This window comes from Strix uralensis, chromosome 9, assembly GCF_047716275.1.
Source record: "Strix uralensis isolate ZFMK-TIS-50842 chromosome 9, bStrUra1, whole genome shotgun sequence".
Lineage (NCBI taxonomy): Eukaryota > Metazoa > Chordata > Aves > Strigiformes > Strigidae > Strix > Strix uralensis.
Window position 1 is genome coordinate 24,028,448 of NC_133980.1, and position 14,610 is coordinate 24,043,057.

Sequence of the window (14,610 nt, forward strand, 5' to 3'; positions counted from 1 at the left end):
AATCCATGTTGTGGTTGGTTGGTTTGTTTGGAACAAACAACTAAACATCCCCTAGATGTTTTTTAATCCAAATTTAATGAATTGTTGGTGCCTTGAGAATTGGTGACTGAAGGTGATGAGGAAGGCAATCCACCCATCTTTCTATTTTCAAAACTGGAGTAACTGGAAAAATGAAGAGAGAAAAATAGACAAGACTAATAATACAGCATGATTATTAGCATAGGGATGTTAAAATATGCATACTATGATCATACTCTTTTTGAACGCGTACAATGCCTCGCCCTATTTTCGTGAAAGGCAGTAGGAATGTTACTGCTGATTTCAGTGGGTGGGGACAGGGCTAGCTGCATGTAAAAGTAAATTGTTTCATTACTGGGTACATTCTACCTTGGTTTTCTTTGATTGCTTCTTTTAAGCCTTAGAAAACCACCTCTTTTTTTATACATACAAGTTTCAATGCAATTACCCCTCACAGCTCAGCACTAAGAGTCTTAGAATGGGGATGTATCACGGAAATCATTGGCAAGGCAACAAGCTGCTCTAATGAGGTCTTCCCTGCAGATTTCCAAAAGCCTCTCGGGGAAAGCTGCTCTTTGATGACCCCGCAGTGCGAACACAGCCGCCGGCCTTGCAGCCTTCTCAGCCGCGGCTGCGGGGCGGGAGCCTGGCCGCAGGGAGAGGCGTGCGGCCGCCGGCCCCCCAGCAGCTCCACCGGGCGCTGCCGCGATCGCGGCTACGACCGAGCAGCGCGGTCTGGGGGTGCCAGACAGGCGGGGGGAAATTAAACTGACCGTGAACGAGCGGGGCGGCAGCGGGCGAGCCCTGCCGTAGCTCGCAAAGGGGGTTTTCGCGAGGGGCTCTGCGGCCCGGCCCTCACAGCGGAGCCCCGGCCAGCGGCGGGACGCCCGTCTGGCGCACCCCGGGGTGGGCGAGCGAGCGAGTCCCCCCCAGCCCCGCAGCACTGGGCGGCGCCGGCCAGCAGCGAGGCTGGTCCCCGGGGCAGGGCCGTGGGGGCCCCTCGCCGCCGCCCCGCGGCCAACTCCGGCCCTCAGGGGAAAATGGACCCGGGAGCGCCCAGAAGGGGCGGGGACGCGCCGCGCCATTGGCCGCCGCCCGCGGGTTGATACCGAAAGCTGCGCCCGGGTTGGCGGCCCGCGCCGGGGGCGGGGCGGGCCCGAGGGCGAAGCTATCGCCTAGGTAACCCCGGCACCCCCGGCGTGCCCGCGGAGGAGGAGGCGCGGCGGCGGCGGCGCGCGGCGGCCGGTGGCGGCGTGAGGGAGCAGGCTCCCCGCTCTGGCGGCAGGCTCCGCGCTCGCCCGGCGCCGCCGCGCTGGCTGGGGGGCGGCGCGGGAGACGGCGGCGGCCGCTGCCCGGGCAGGTGGGTGCGCGCGCGCGGGCGGGGAGTCTCGGGCGGCCCTGGCTGGCGGTGCCGCGGGGGTGCGTGCGGCGCTCCAAGCGGGGCGGGACGGGACGGACCGACGGGGCACCCGCGGGCGGGCGGGCGGGCGGCTCTGCGTGGCGGTGGGGAGCGCGGCGGGGGTTCGCCTCGGCCGCCACCGCCGGCTCGTTTCGGTCCCTCCCCGCCCCGCGGCGCCGAGCTCCGCAGGAAGAGGGCACTTCTCGGCTGCGGCTCGTTGCGACACGGTGGTTGCTCAACCGCGCGGGAGGCTCTGCCTCCCCCTCTCCCCGGCGCGGGGGAAGGTTTCGGCAGGCTGCGGCCGTTTGTCCGCGGAGAGGGGCGCGGGGCGGGCGGGGGCGGCGGTCGTCCCGGCGGAGCGGACACGGGCCTTTGTGCGCTGCCGCGCCGCGGCTGGCGTTGCGCAGGAGCGCGCGGCGGTAACGGCCGCCGCAACAAGTGGCTCGTGCGCGCCCGGCGCCCCCGGGACGGCGGGGCCTTGTGCGACCGGCCCGCGGCTCCCTGCGCCGCCGCCGCGCTCGGGGTCCGCCGGAGCCTCCGGGTCCCGCGTGTCGGGAGCGGGCGGCGCCCCCTCGACCCCCCCCCCCCCCCCCCACCCCCGGGGCCGCTGGGCAGCGCGGGGCGAGCGGCAGAGCCTCGGTGGTCCCTCGGTGGTCACCGCCTCCCCCCCTGCGGCTCCGCCCGGCACGCGGGGTCTCTGCTTTGCCCCCGGTGACTTTTTTTTAATGTCCTTTTCGTAACCGAGAACTAGCGATCGCTGCGTGATTTTTAAGTGACGTTTAGGTTGTTCGATACTGCTGGCTGTTTTCAGCTAGGTTTCTGAGCGCTGTTTTCCTTCTGAACCACAGGAATTTGTATGGAAAAGCGGTGTTTATGAAGTGTATTTTCAGTTAGCTGCTCATTCTCGGGGCAGCGGAGTGGGCAGTACGGAATGATCGGTGGCTTTGGCAGCGCACTGTCGTTGTGTACTTTCTTAGCAGACAACTAAACTGTTCCACAGATGAGGACCTGTTTCTGCGTAAGGGGAGAATAAATCTTCATTAGTCCCAAGAGTTCCTGAAAGAGAAACGGAAACCTTTCATGCCAGAATCGCTGGTTTGTCTAGCTCTAACGCATGTGTGCTTACAGACTGATGCTGGATACCTTCCAAAATCAAGAAAGCTTAGGGTTGTTTTGCCAGAACTTTCTGCATTTACAGACTTTTCTTGTCACCAGATACATTGATGAGTTTTGTTCATTTGGAATTGACAGCTGTAGCCAAATTAAATGTTACATACCCTCTGAAATCAATGCTGCTGTTATACTGTGGATGTTGAACTTTATTCAGGCTTAGGAAGCTCCTGAAGCTGCGTGTTATAGAAACTCCAGTAATACGTTATTTATGTTTTCAGGACTGTAGTTTGGGCTTTGACATTAGGTGAATACATGAAGGATGTCATAGGAATTTGATCGGCCTGTGGTTTGCACTATTAGCTAGAGACTTCCACAACTGTAGGGCTTCAAAGATTAATTAAAAGGTGAAATTAAACCTTATAATACACTTGCTTTTAGCAAAATTGTGTATAAAGAAATACTGAATATCCGTACGCTTGTCAAAGGGTTGCAAAGTCTATGCATGGAATGCATTAAGGTGGCTGGGGAATCGATCACCAGGTCACTTGGAAACTTCGATCTAAAAGTTTCAGTTCAGACTGATGATGGTTTTCCAGGCTTCAGAATTTCATGCCAGCAAGCAGTGCTTTTCAGAAGAGTGAGAGAAAGAAAAGGATTCTTAAACAAAACTTCTTTGGTAACTGTTCTTGGCCTTTTTTTAAAAAAGAATATCAAGGATATCACTAATACCAAGAATGTTGTGTTGTGGATTGACTTGGAAACATGTTTGGGTGGGGTTTCAGCGTGTAATTAAGTGGGTTTTTTAAAAGTTTTTAAAAAGGAACTTCTTCCATATGAGGTCTTAAAATATTTTTTGATGTCTATTTAAATACATTTCTCTTGAATAAAAATTGTTTCTGTGAAGTCAGGTTTCACTTCCTTGGAATATCTGATGTCATAAATTCTCTAGTTCTCCAATTGTCTGTAGAGTTTTGGCAGAACTCCAAATTATAGTGTAGGAAAGCCTTCTTAAAAAAAAAAATCTTTCTTTGATTCTTGTGATATAGTAAATAGAGAACATTTCCTGCCTGTTGTCCCTGATTTCAGTACTCCACTACTCCTTTCCCTTGACTGGAAGTTGAACGTACAGTCAATATGCTTGTGAAATGTTGCACACTTACTTTTAAAGCTTGCATATGTCTGCAATATGCTCTATTTCGCAAATGTGAAATTTAAAACCACAATCCAGTAAAAATACAAGCTGTCAGAATGCTATATATATGAGGAGGGTGCAGGAAAAATACTGATTTATTATTTAGAAGTTGGGTGGAAATGCATGCTGGTGTTTTGGCTGTTTAGCTAGCAAGCTGGTATTGTGTTTCAGTGACCAGAGACACAGAGTTCCAGTAGCTTAAGTGCTTTTTCATAGATCTAGAGATACACATGGAAGCTTTGCCCTTGGTTCTCTAAAAGTTGCCACCAGTTAACTTATCTGAAAATAAATACGTGGGTTGTTGGGCTGTGGAATGTGGCAGTGTATTTTATGCAAAGTCCATGGGACTGCTTCTGTTTGAGGTGGACTTTCTGACTTGCCCCGCTTGGTAGCAGCAGACAGTTAAGTTACTGAAATAAGCATCATTTAGACAGTTACATGGAAAAGCTTGCTTGTTTGGGTTTTTTGGGTAAATGTGTGTTTGTACTCAAACTGGTACCCTTGGAGCATTGACACACATGGTGTTATGTACTACATCTCAAATCTCAATTAATTTACGTCGGGATGTGAGGACTTTGAATTATGGAGGACTTAAGAAAATCAGTATTGGTGGCTGAGTTCATTAAACAATTTGTTTTGTGGCAGTGCTGTTAGTCCTCACAATCACTCGCCATGTGAAAGTTTCAGTGTGTTTTGTTTTGATAACTAGATCAGATCTGGTTGCAAAAAACATCTTGCATTAGAAATTTAACAGGGTTTTTTAAAATTAATTTTTAGAAATCACAGTAGTAACTTGTAAGGAGGTGGTTTTGCTTTTGGTTGGTAAGGTGTATACTTATGGTCCAGAATTTACAGCAGGTAACAAAGTGGTGGTTTTGTCAAAAATTGCAAATCAGAGATTCTGCAAGGTTAAGGTTACGTGTAGTTGTGTAATACCTGAAGTACCAGTTAGTTTATGTGCAACATTGACCAATCTGTTTTACAGTCTGTCAAATTTACATGGGTAAATCTTTGTATCTCAACCTTTGGTGGAAATAAATTCAGGAATGTGGTTTCATTTACATATGTTAGAGTTGCAGAGTGAGGCCCTAGTGCAAATGCTTGTGGATATGTAGCTACCACAATAATTGAATTTACATACTGGCTTCAGAAGATTAAAGAAACAAATAGTGACATGGATGTGTCAGAAAAAGCTTCCTCTGAGAGGTAGGATTGGAGTAATTATACTGTCTCCCACTGATAATTTGGGGGGGGGGGGGGGACGTGCACATTATTTGGTTTGGTTTTGGCAGTTTTAGGTAGCCAAAGTTTAATTGCTAGTGTGCTACAGAATATGGCCTTTTATCAATTTGGTTGTATGCAAATAGAGGACCTAGACTGTCCTTAGGTACTATCTTTGCTACTTTCACTTCACTACTCATAGCTTTTGTTTCTTTCGAAATTGTCAGACTTGCATGTTTTTAAGTAGTGTTGCATTAAATTTTCGCTATGAAACAGAATTGTAAAGGGTGCTCTTCTGTTTTCAGAATATCTTACTATTATTTGCAATAGTTATTCTGATTTTTAGAATAGCTTTGTGAATTCTGCATCAACATATCTTAAAGGAACTTCATCAGATATCAGTGTCTAGTTTTATGCTTGTGTAACTTTACGTGTCACTGTAATGCTGAACAGTTTTACTTCCCATGTTAAGTTAATAAATGATCCCCAGATTTTTTACTACTTCACTTTTTTTTTTTAACAGAAAATTGGAACAAGTGAGGTATAGTTTCTTGGGGCAGGGGTGGAGTGAGTTGACCTGATAGGATACCTCTGCCTCTAAAATTAAAGTAATTCTAAGAAAGCGTGAAGAATTGTGAATATTGCACATAAAATAGCTGTATAAATACACTTTGTGTCCATGTCCGTCCCGTCCCCCCCAATACTGTGTTGATTGAATTGGAAAGATATGCCCTGTGATGGAAAAAAAAAATCTGTTGTGGGTTTAATTTTTGTGCCTGTGTGTGATGGTATCTTGCTTCTTTGAATGAGTTTAGTTTTAAGAGGGAAGGAGGTGACAACCCTGTGATTCCTAATTTCTTTTTATGAGAGCCAAGTAATCAGTGTGTTCTCATTACTATCTTTTGAAGTTCACTTTTGGGGGCTACCAAAGGTTTAGACTGAAGAGTCTGAACTTCTTTTCACAATGTTCTTCTGAGGCTTTTGTTCCCAGATTTCTTGTATCTAGAGCAGAAGGCAGAGGCTTTTGTTCATGCATTAATTTGGAACTGATGAACCTTTAAAGTGATGTGGAGTCCATTAGGAGTTTGCCCTGTTTACTCTTGCCTTGGGTTGTTCCTGTCCTTCCCTTGCCCCCAGGCACCATATATCCACTGGATTAAAAAAAACCTTTAAGAGGATTCAAAGATGAGTTAGATGATATGAGTTTTGAGTTTGCATCAACTGGTAGCATGTGCGCAATAGCTTGTTTGGGTAGTAGAGGTAGATAAATAGTTTTGTGGAAGTTACGGGAGTGCTTGTGGTTTGTGTTGTCAGTTAATGAGAATTAATAAGAACATTAGTGTGTCTTTGGTTTTACTATACAGTATTGTTATGAAGCATTTCAGTGTTTCTGAAAGTCCTTTGTTGTCTGAATGCACAGAAGATATCTTTAACAAAGCAATGAAATATTTAAAAAACAAGCATAAGAATAGTTGGTTGTTTATGAAAGCTTTTGTGTGGAGTGTGCAATAGCTGGCGTTCTGTAGGATTGACCTGACATTGTAAGAGGCTCACAGCCCTGCTGTCAGGTGGTTTTGTGACAGATTTAATGTGGAAGACTTGTGCTTGTATACAGCTACAGCGTACTAGAAGCAGTCTAAAAATAAGAGTAGGTAGATCTCTAGAAAATAGAATAACTGGTAACATTTGTAGTGCTTGGGCTCTTGTGGTAGCTATCTATTGAGCAATACCTTTTTTATCTTTTGTAAATAAGGTGCTTGAGAGATGGATTTTGATATTGTTGCATCATTTTATTTTCTTAAAATGAAAAGTGATATTTCAAAATGTGCTATGTTATTTGCAGTTAACAATCTGATGTTCGTTATGGAATGTCAATAGCAGAAGATTATAAAGCATATCTGATTTTAAAACGTGATTGCATTTGTGTCACTAAAAATAACTCCCCAAAAGACTGCTTTCAAGTACCGCAGCATGGTGGTTTTCTGTCAGTGATGTGAGTATTGCTATTTAGTATTGTGTCCTCTGGAAGGTTGTAAGTTAGCCTGTGGTTTGTGTATGCACACACAGGGGTACAGACACACGTACCCATGGAGGAGAAACAGGTAAACAAAGTTAATGTTGTCAGTAGAAACTCAAAGCTCAGTACAAAGTCGATGCGGTAGAAAGAAGCACATAAAATGTTATTTTAAAATTGTATTGGGCACTGTATCCCCTTCCTGATTGGCTTCATTTTTGTTTCTTCTTCTTATAGTCTGTCATTAAATTTACTGCTCTTGGCTTATTCCTTCTCCCCAGATCCCCCATGATTTCCTTCCTATTAAGGACCTGTGTGTTAACCATGTGTGAGTCTTCACTCTGTTAAGTGTCTTGTCTTTTTAGACTGCTGGTTCTTGGAGGCACAGGCTGGTGTTCCTTACAGTGCCCTGTGGGGTCCTGTCATGAGGATGTGTATGAGAAATAATTTATCCTTTACAAAGTATAGTATTCTGTAAAATGGAATCTGCAGGAGAAAGGACTCTCTGGTGACAGCTGTGGGAGGAAAGGAAAGCAGTAGTCACAGGTGAGGTCCAGGCTAGGAAATAAGTGGACTGCTATGGTAGGGGCTCTGCAGTCTGGGAGTAGAGGTACTCTGGGGAGATACGGGGGTTTGTGTGGTAGAAATCGTGACCCTGGGAGGCCTGCTTTTGGACCCTGTGTGTTTCAGTGCTTCAAGATGGCTGGCGGTATTGTTTGTTCTCTGCTGGTGTTGGGATGTTGATTTTTTTTCAGATGCCTTTTGGACTTAAATGGGTGTTGCTAAGGGAGGCAAGGCTTTTGGGATTCTCCATTGTTTGTGGTGGTCTGAAAATCATGTGATCTTGGAGTGTTTGTATTTCTAGCCTTTAGTGCTGAGTGTCTTCCTTTCGTTTCAGCTGATACAGAGGAGGACCTCTGAATTTACTATCTAGGTATCTATGTGCCCTGCTAAGGATGCAGTTCAAAATGCCCATGAAGATATTTAAGGAGGATTGTTCGAGCCATAACCAGGGATCTTCTAGGTAAAGAAGAGTTAGTACTTGGTATACAGCCAGCAGTAAAACAGATAGTGCATATACACGTGTGCAGTCTGTATAGGCATATGAAATGGCCACATGTTAATGAGACACAGTAGAATGCAAGTCCTGTTACTAAACTACGGAAATCAACAAGAATCAAAAACCCAATAATGAATCCAAACCTAGGAGGAAATAAAATTTGAAACATAGCTTTACAACTATCTGAAAGGAAGTTGTAGCGAGATGGGTGTTGGTCTCTCTTCCCGGGTAACAAGTGATAGGATGAGAGGAAATGGCCTCAAGTTGCACCAGGGGAGGTTTAGATTGGATATTAGGAGAAATTTCTCCACTGAAAGGGTTGTCAAGCACTGGAACAGGCTGCCCAGGGAAGTGGTGGAGTCACCATCCCTGGAGGTGTTTAAAAGACATGTAGATGTGGCGCTTAGGGACATGGTTTAGTGGTGGACTTGACAGTGTTAGGTCAATGGTTGGACTCTATCTTAAAGATCTTTTCCAACCTAAATGATTCTATGATTTTATTTCTTCAGTTTTCTTCTGTCAAGTTTGAATGGAAGTTTCACGGGAGTCTTAGGTGCACCGTGACATTACAATTGAGCCATAATATCAGGAGGTGAAGAATGCTTGTCTGCATCTGCTGAAGTATTTTAAGTTATTTACTGGTAGTAATAATTTAAGTGTGAAGAAGTGTGTGTATGAGTGTGGAGACGAGCTGTCTTGTTTTTCTTTTCATGGGAGGACTGTATTTGGGAATCTGTGATAAATGCTGCCTGGAAAATGAGTAGTAGTTTCTGAATCCACTTGAGCGAAGAAAAGCATCATTAGTCTGGCAGATTGTCAGCAGCAAATGGTACATTAATTTTTAGCACAAAACGCTTGCTAGCAAAAAAAGACTTTCCTTTCTGTTAATAATAAAAACAAGGAGGGACTGATTATCTGTTCTCAGCAGGCTGATATTGTTCAGCTTCTTTTTAATATTCATGTAAGACAGCCATAATGCTTTTGATAAAAGTCTTTTTATAAATAAAAAAATACTTTATACTGATAATCTTCATCTATATAACTAACTTTTCTTTAAATAATAACTTTATTATGATTGCAAACTATTACAAACTATGTGTAAACTATTGCAAATTTTCAAATGTTAAAGGGATACTACTGTTAAGATGTGTATTAAACGGAATGGAATACGGTGAGTCTTCATCCTAGGCCAGTTTTACTTCTCCAGCACTTCAGAAGTGCTGTGTTATGGATACTACTAGTGGTAGTAATATAAGGAAGTAATATTTTTAAGAAGAAATGTTTATTTACACTTGAATTATGTGATCTCTATGTTGAAAATTCTAGTAAGCTCAATATAATGATCTTTGGTTTTTACCTGAGCAGTAATAAAAGCATTTTTCTTTACTGAATTACTGCTCTAAGTGTTAGGGTGCCATTTTTTAGTACTCAGTGTGTTTCTGCCTAAGTTCTTAGAGTTCAGCTAACACAAGTACATAGAAATTGTTTATTTTTTTACAGCAGTCTGTTTTGATAACTATAGTAATTTCAACTTCCTTTGGGTACTGTAAATAAATCTTGTGTATGAAGAGCTATGGCAATTAAGAATAGCAGAAAAGTACTGCATAAAAAGGAAAAGTTATTTAGTAGGAATTGAATTCTTCAGTAAAAACAAGATTTGCAAGAATGTGGAGACGTAACTTAGAAGTTATGTTAAGATTGCAACCAAGTCTTTTCCTCATCATTTCTCATCTGTATTTGTAGTAGGTTCATCAAGATTTGCAGCAGCTCTGTATCTTTTGAAATTGAATGTGTATATTGGGTGCTTTCATAGTTCCTGTCACTGCAAATATGCTGGAATATAACTCACTTTATATTTGATTTGCTGTTCACCACAGAATGACAAAAGTTCTTACTGATTTCTACTTTTTAAATAAATGACTTATCTCTCTGTATTTTTTTCTTTTACTCCATTTTGTTTAACTTGAAATCTTCAACATTAATGTACTTGGATGAGAAATACTGTGGTTAAAACACTGGCTAGGGATCTGTAATAATTATAATTAGATTCTGTTTCCATGTGTGTCACATGGCTGCTGTTTGAGCTTAGAGAAGTTTGGCTATCATGGCATGTTTTCACCTGTACATTGGGGATGAGGAGGTTACTTTTTCTTCAGTGTCTTTGCTTGGTAAACTCTTCTTGTGCTTATGTCCTTGAACATTCATAATGTCAACTGTCACGGACCTTAAAGTATGTGAGGTGCTACTTTAGGATAAATGCAAACTCTTAATTGAAAAATACTTTGTAGCAGCTACGGTAGTTGAAATGAATAGCGAATAGGTTTTATGTGCTCTTTATTAGTCTGGAGGAAAGGTAAATGTATTTTTAAGTGGCCCCATTTAGAAGAATCCATTTAAGTGAACACATAATCATCTCAGCTGATGCACAGACTCACTTTCCCTAGTATCTGTGAAAATGCTTTTGTTGAAAGAAAATATTGTATTAAAAAAAAAGGAGAAATTATTCATAAAAAGTAGGTAGAAGCAGACTGTAGTACAGCAACTAAAGTATTTTTAAAGCATATTAAAAGTTTAAACAGAATCTTTAGTGTATTGTTGTCATGGGAATAGAAATTTGAATGATTAACCCCCTTCTATTTATAGCTATTTTCTCTGAGTTAATATTCCTGTTCCAGTTTACTTCTAGGTAAATTTTATGAGAAGGTAGAGCAGTTCTTGCCTTACACTATCACTGCAGCTAATCATCTTAGTGTCCTTAACTTACTTTCTTTTTAATGTGAATTTCACAAATCATATCGCTATATTTTCAGATGTATTTGTACTTTGATAACTTGTCAACTTTTATTGCATGTAACTACAGGATTTAAAGAGGCCTTCAGCATTTGGTGGCTCCTTTTGTCTTCCCATCACTACTTGCTGGTTGTTAAAATACTGGTATATCACTGCTTAAAGGCTGATCTTCTGGGATTACTGGCTCACGAGAATGAGAGATGCAGGCTGTGTGTGCTATACTGATAAAGCTCAAAAGAGCCAGACCTAATATATACCAACTACTATGAAAATTTTTCCACCCTCTTGATGTCAAAAGTTGCTTCTTCATTGTTAGTTTAATTGGGCCTTGTTGGCCAGGAAAGTAGCATGCTAGTTTAATTTTTAGCTCTAGTTGTAAAGTAATAAAGGGTTTCTACCTATGTAATGGCAGTTTTCTTGAAAAACAGGTGGTGTGGTTGGTTAGACCCCTTATATAAGATGGAGTCTTAAGAAATGGCACCATTCCTGAAACTCAGCTGAAGCTTCTACATTTTGGTGATTAACAGACCAGTTAACCTGCAGAAAGATTTCTTGGGGTGTGGTGGCAAATGAAATGGTGTAAGTGTTGTTTATTTTCTGATGTTCTGTGATGTACTTTTTTGTCCTGTGATTTACTTGTGAGAAGTAAAATTGGATTACAGAGGGACTTTGTTTTCTTTCTGACTTTTCATGGGACAGAATTTGAAAGGAGTTAAGGCAAATATTTTTCAAGTCTTTCCTCAAGACTTGCACACCTTGGTAAACCCCTCTTTTGCTGTCAAGTGTGGTGGTGAGAAATTTTCATCATGGTCAAACCATTATTGTTTTCATGAAAACTGAAAAGCCTTTGCTTTATTTTACAAAAGTTTGTTTTTTGATTTCTGATTTTACTGCATATTTTAAGAATTGCTTTCTCAGCTACAAATGCTGCTACTCCAGTGCTCTTCTGTGTGCCCAGGTTTATATACCTTGTATACTACTACTACTGTTGTTTGGAGGTGAAGCAACATGCTCTGGGACAGGCGGTTGTTCTGATGTAGTGAAATGGTTATCAAAGTCTCTCTAGTGGTTTGCTCTGGAAGAAGGAGGAGCTCATTCTCATTTATCAGAGAAAGGGAGAGCTTTTAGGTGCCTATTGCCAGAAACTGATGTAAATATTGATCTCATAATTCAGTGGTAGCTGGAGGATAAATACATTCTCCAGAATGCATCTGCTGCCTCCTCTCTTCAGTGCTTCCACACTTTGCCTGTGAAAATGTCAGAGAATGTATCATTTTCAGTCCAGCCTTTGTCAGGTTCCTCTTTAGTCTTATGGTTTTAGAGATGTTACACAGGAAGTTAAGGTTGTATTTTATTCTTCCCATCTTGCTGTTCATGGTTCATCTCAGTGTCAGGAATTGCTTTGCAATTTGATCAGTTTGAATACAGAATTGTTCTTAATCTGGTTAGAGCAGTTCCATTCACCATAGCACCTATGATACTAAGGGTAAGAAGTTGTTCACTTGTGTTAGAGATCTGCCAAGCAGATTGCTCTCTTTATGGAGGAAGCTTATTCCCCAAGTACTTCTGTGCTCTGCCAGTGCTGCTATCACACGGGGTCATAGCTGTTGCTACTCTTTGTGTGAAATTCGCTGAGGGGAATACACATGGCGATGCACTGAAAAGGGTACTTGGAGTGAGTTACAGCTCTAGTACTACTATAGCTCTGTTCCTTCTCAGAATATAGAAGTAAATTTCTCACAGCAGTGTTCCCTGATGCCACAAAAAGCTTTTACTTCTGTCAGAAATAAGCCTATAAAAAAGATAGTTGTTTAATGTACACTTCACAGGAAGTGTAAGAATTAAACCAAAAGCCCAAACTTGTATTCAGGCTTGCCATTAGTCTTCTGTTCAGTTTTGCCTGTTTTTCCCCACCCTTTTAAATGCATAGCAGGTTTGCTGTTGAGCAGCAAATAAAAGCAGGAGCATGGCTGTTCTTGCTTTCTTCAAACTCTGCTCATCTTTCTTCCACATTCCCGTGGTGATACTCTGCCTTTCTGTTTGGAACAGAGTGGAGGTTCTTGGAGGGTTTCCATACACACGCTGAGAACCTGGATTTGTACATTCTGATGTATAACATGCAACTCCTTTGATAACACCCTGAGTTTTCAGCACCAGTGTATGAAGCGATACAAGGCTTGCTACCTGAAAGAAAGGGAAGTGGGGAGCAAGAGCAAATTAAAATGCACAGTGTTTCGTTACCTAAAAGAGCTTAATAGATTTGCTTTTGAGTGTTGGATATAACTGAAGGTAAACTGCATTTGTTCGATGCTTGAATTTTTCCTTCTTCAGCACAAGAAATTTTGTTAGTAATTACTAGTTTTAGATTTTATTTACTATATACGTGATGCTAGTGATGAAATATTGTTGATATTTATTATGTGGTAATATTTGGAATCAAACAGCAAGCTGGACCACAGCAGCATGTCTTTGAAGTACACTTAACTAGACACTACTGTGTGTGTTCATAATCTCTTGCAATCCGTGCTTTGGAGTTTCTTTTAATCATAAAGAACGAAGCCTTTAAACTGGTATCTGGAGCAGAGTGGGAAGTAGCTTCACAAAATGGCTCAGAACAATTAATTACTGAAGAATTAATTGTGTAGTCTTGCTATTTAACTGTACAAATGTGTTCTCATTTATATAAAATTAAATATGCACACAACAAAAAGCAGAATATGGGAACTAAACAGAAGTAAATTTGCATAGTTCCACCATATTAGGCATTTAACAGAATGTAAATGGGAAGCAAAACATCAGCATGTGGAAGTAGTGAAGAAAATGGACTACACAGAGGTCACAAGAAACAAATCATGAGTAGTCCTATTGATAATGTTTCAAGTAACTAAATAATTGTGATAAGATCTTTGCAGAGCCTAGATGACACTCACTGTTTTATTTCTCTGTTTAAAAGGCGAGTAAATATTTATTCTTTTAGTAACTTCTGGGTAGAACTAGTAGGGCCTTTTGCAGTGTTTTTACATCTGTGACGCACTAGTGAGTAGAAAATACACCAACAAGGGCCATATTCAGGTATCCTAAACTCTGAGGAAATGCCTAGTCAGTGAGAGCTATGCACCTTAAGGCTTTCAGAGTTTAAGCCAATCAGAGGGAAATCATGGAGAGGGACTTCATACATTTTAGAATGTCTGAAAATGTCCTTGAGCTTATTAATATAAGATTTCTTTATCAAAACATGATGGTGTGGCGGTAATTTTGTTCCTTAACAAGTCCTTGTGCTCCGTGTTACACCCAATAATTAACTTAGCTTCAAGAGTAGGTTTTAAAACAAGAATATGGGGCATAATTGTGGTGTGATACAGAACCAAAAGAACCAGCGCTTCACTGTCATCTCACAGGTATAGGAATTGCTGTGCTGCTGGCAATTAATGCCCCCCTCCCTCAGACTTCTGTTTTCAAATACTGCTTTAGATGTAACGAAAATCCATGCAGAATCCAATTTTTTATTATTGTTTGCCATCTATTTTAGTATTCAGAAAGATGAATTTTAGTAGTATGACTCCTGAGGGTGTGCAGTGATTGCAGACCAGTAGATTGGCAGTTCATTAACTCTCGCAAACATCTCTGTGGATGTCACAAGGGCTTGTGCAGGGTGGTGGATTTGTTTGCACCTGCCTAAACTGCTGCTCAGTGGTTAAGTTAGCTCAGCCTCAGGCCTTGGAGCTTCACGCTCTGTGTGTGTGTGTGTGCGTGCGTATATAGGTATGGATTTCTTGGAAGAGAAGCACTGCTCTCTGACCACG

At 42.2% G+C, this 14,610-nt stretch overlaps 1 protein-coding gene across 7 annotated transcripts in view; it reads left to right on the forward strand.

Moving 5' to 3' along the window:
- The window catches only part of PIK3CB (phosphatidylinositol-4,5-bisphosphate 3-kinase catalytic subunit beta), a 104,965-nt gene that overhangs the window by 20,512 nt on the left and 69,843 nt on the right, over window positions 1–14,610 (forward strand). Inside the window, exon 1 of one of the 7 annotated variants that reach the window (XM_074877742.1) lies at window positions 1,245–1,378. The exons of 5 other annotated variants lie outside the window; for them this stretch is intronic. The gene's annotated coding sequence lies outside the window, so the exon portion shown is untranslated. Of the gene's footprint in view, window positions 1–1,244; window positions 1,379–14,610 lie in introns of those variants that run through there. One more of the 7 variants, XM_074877744.1, reaches the window with a different exon arrangement.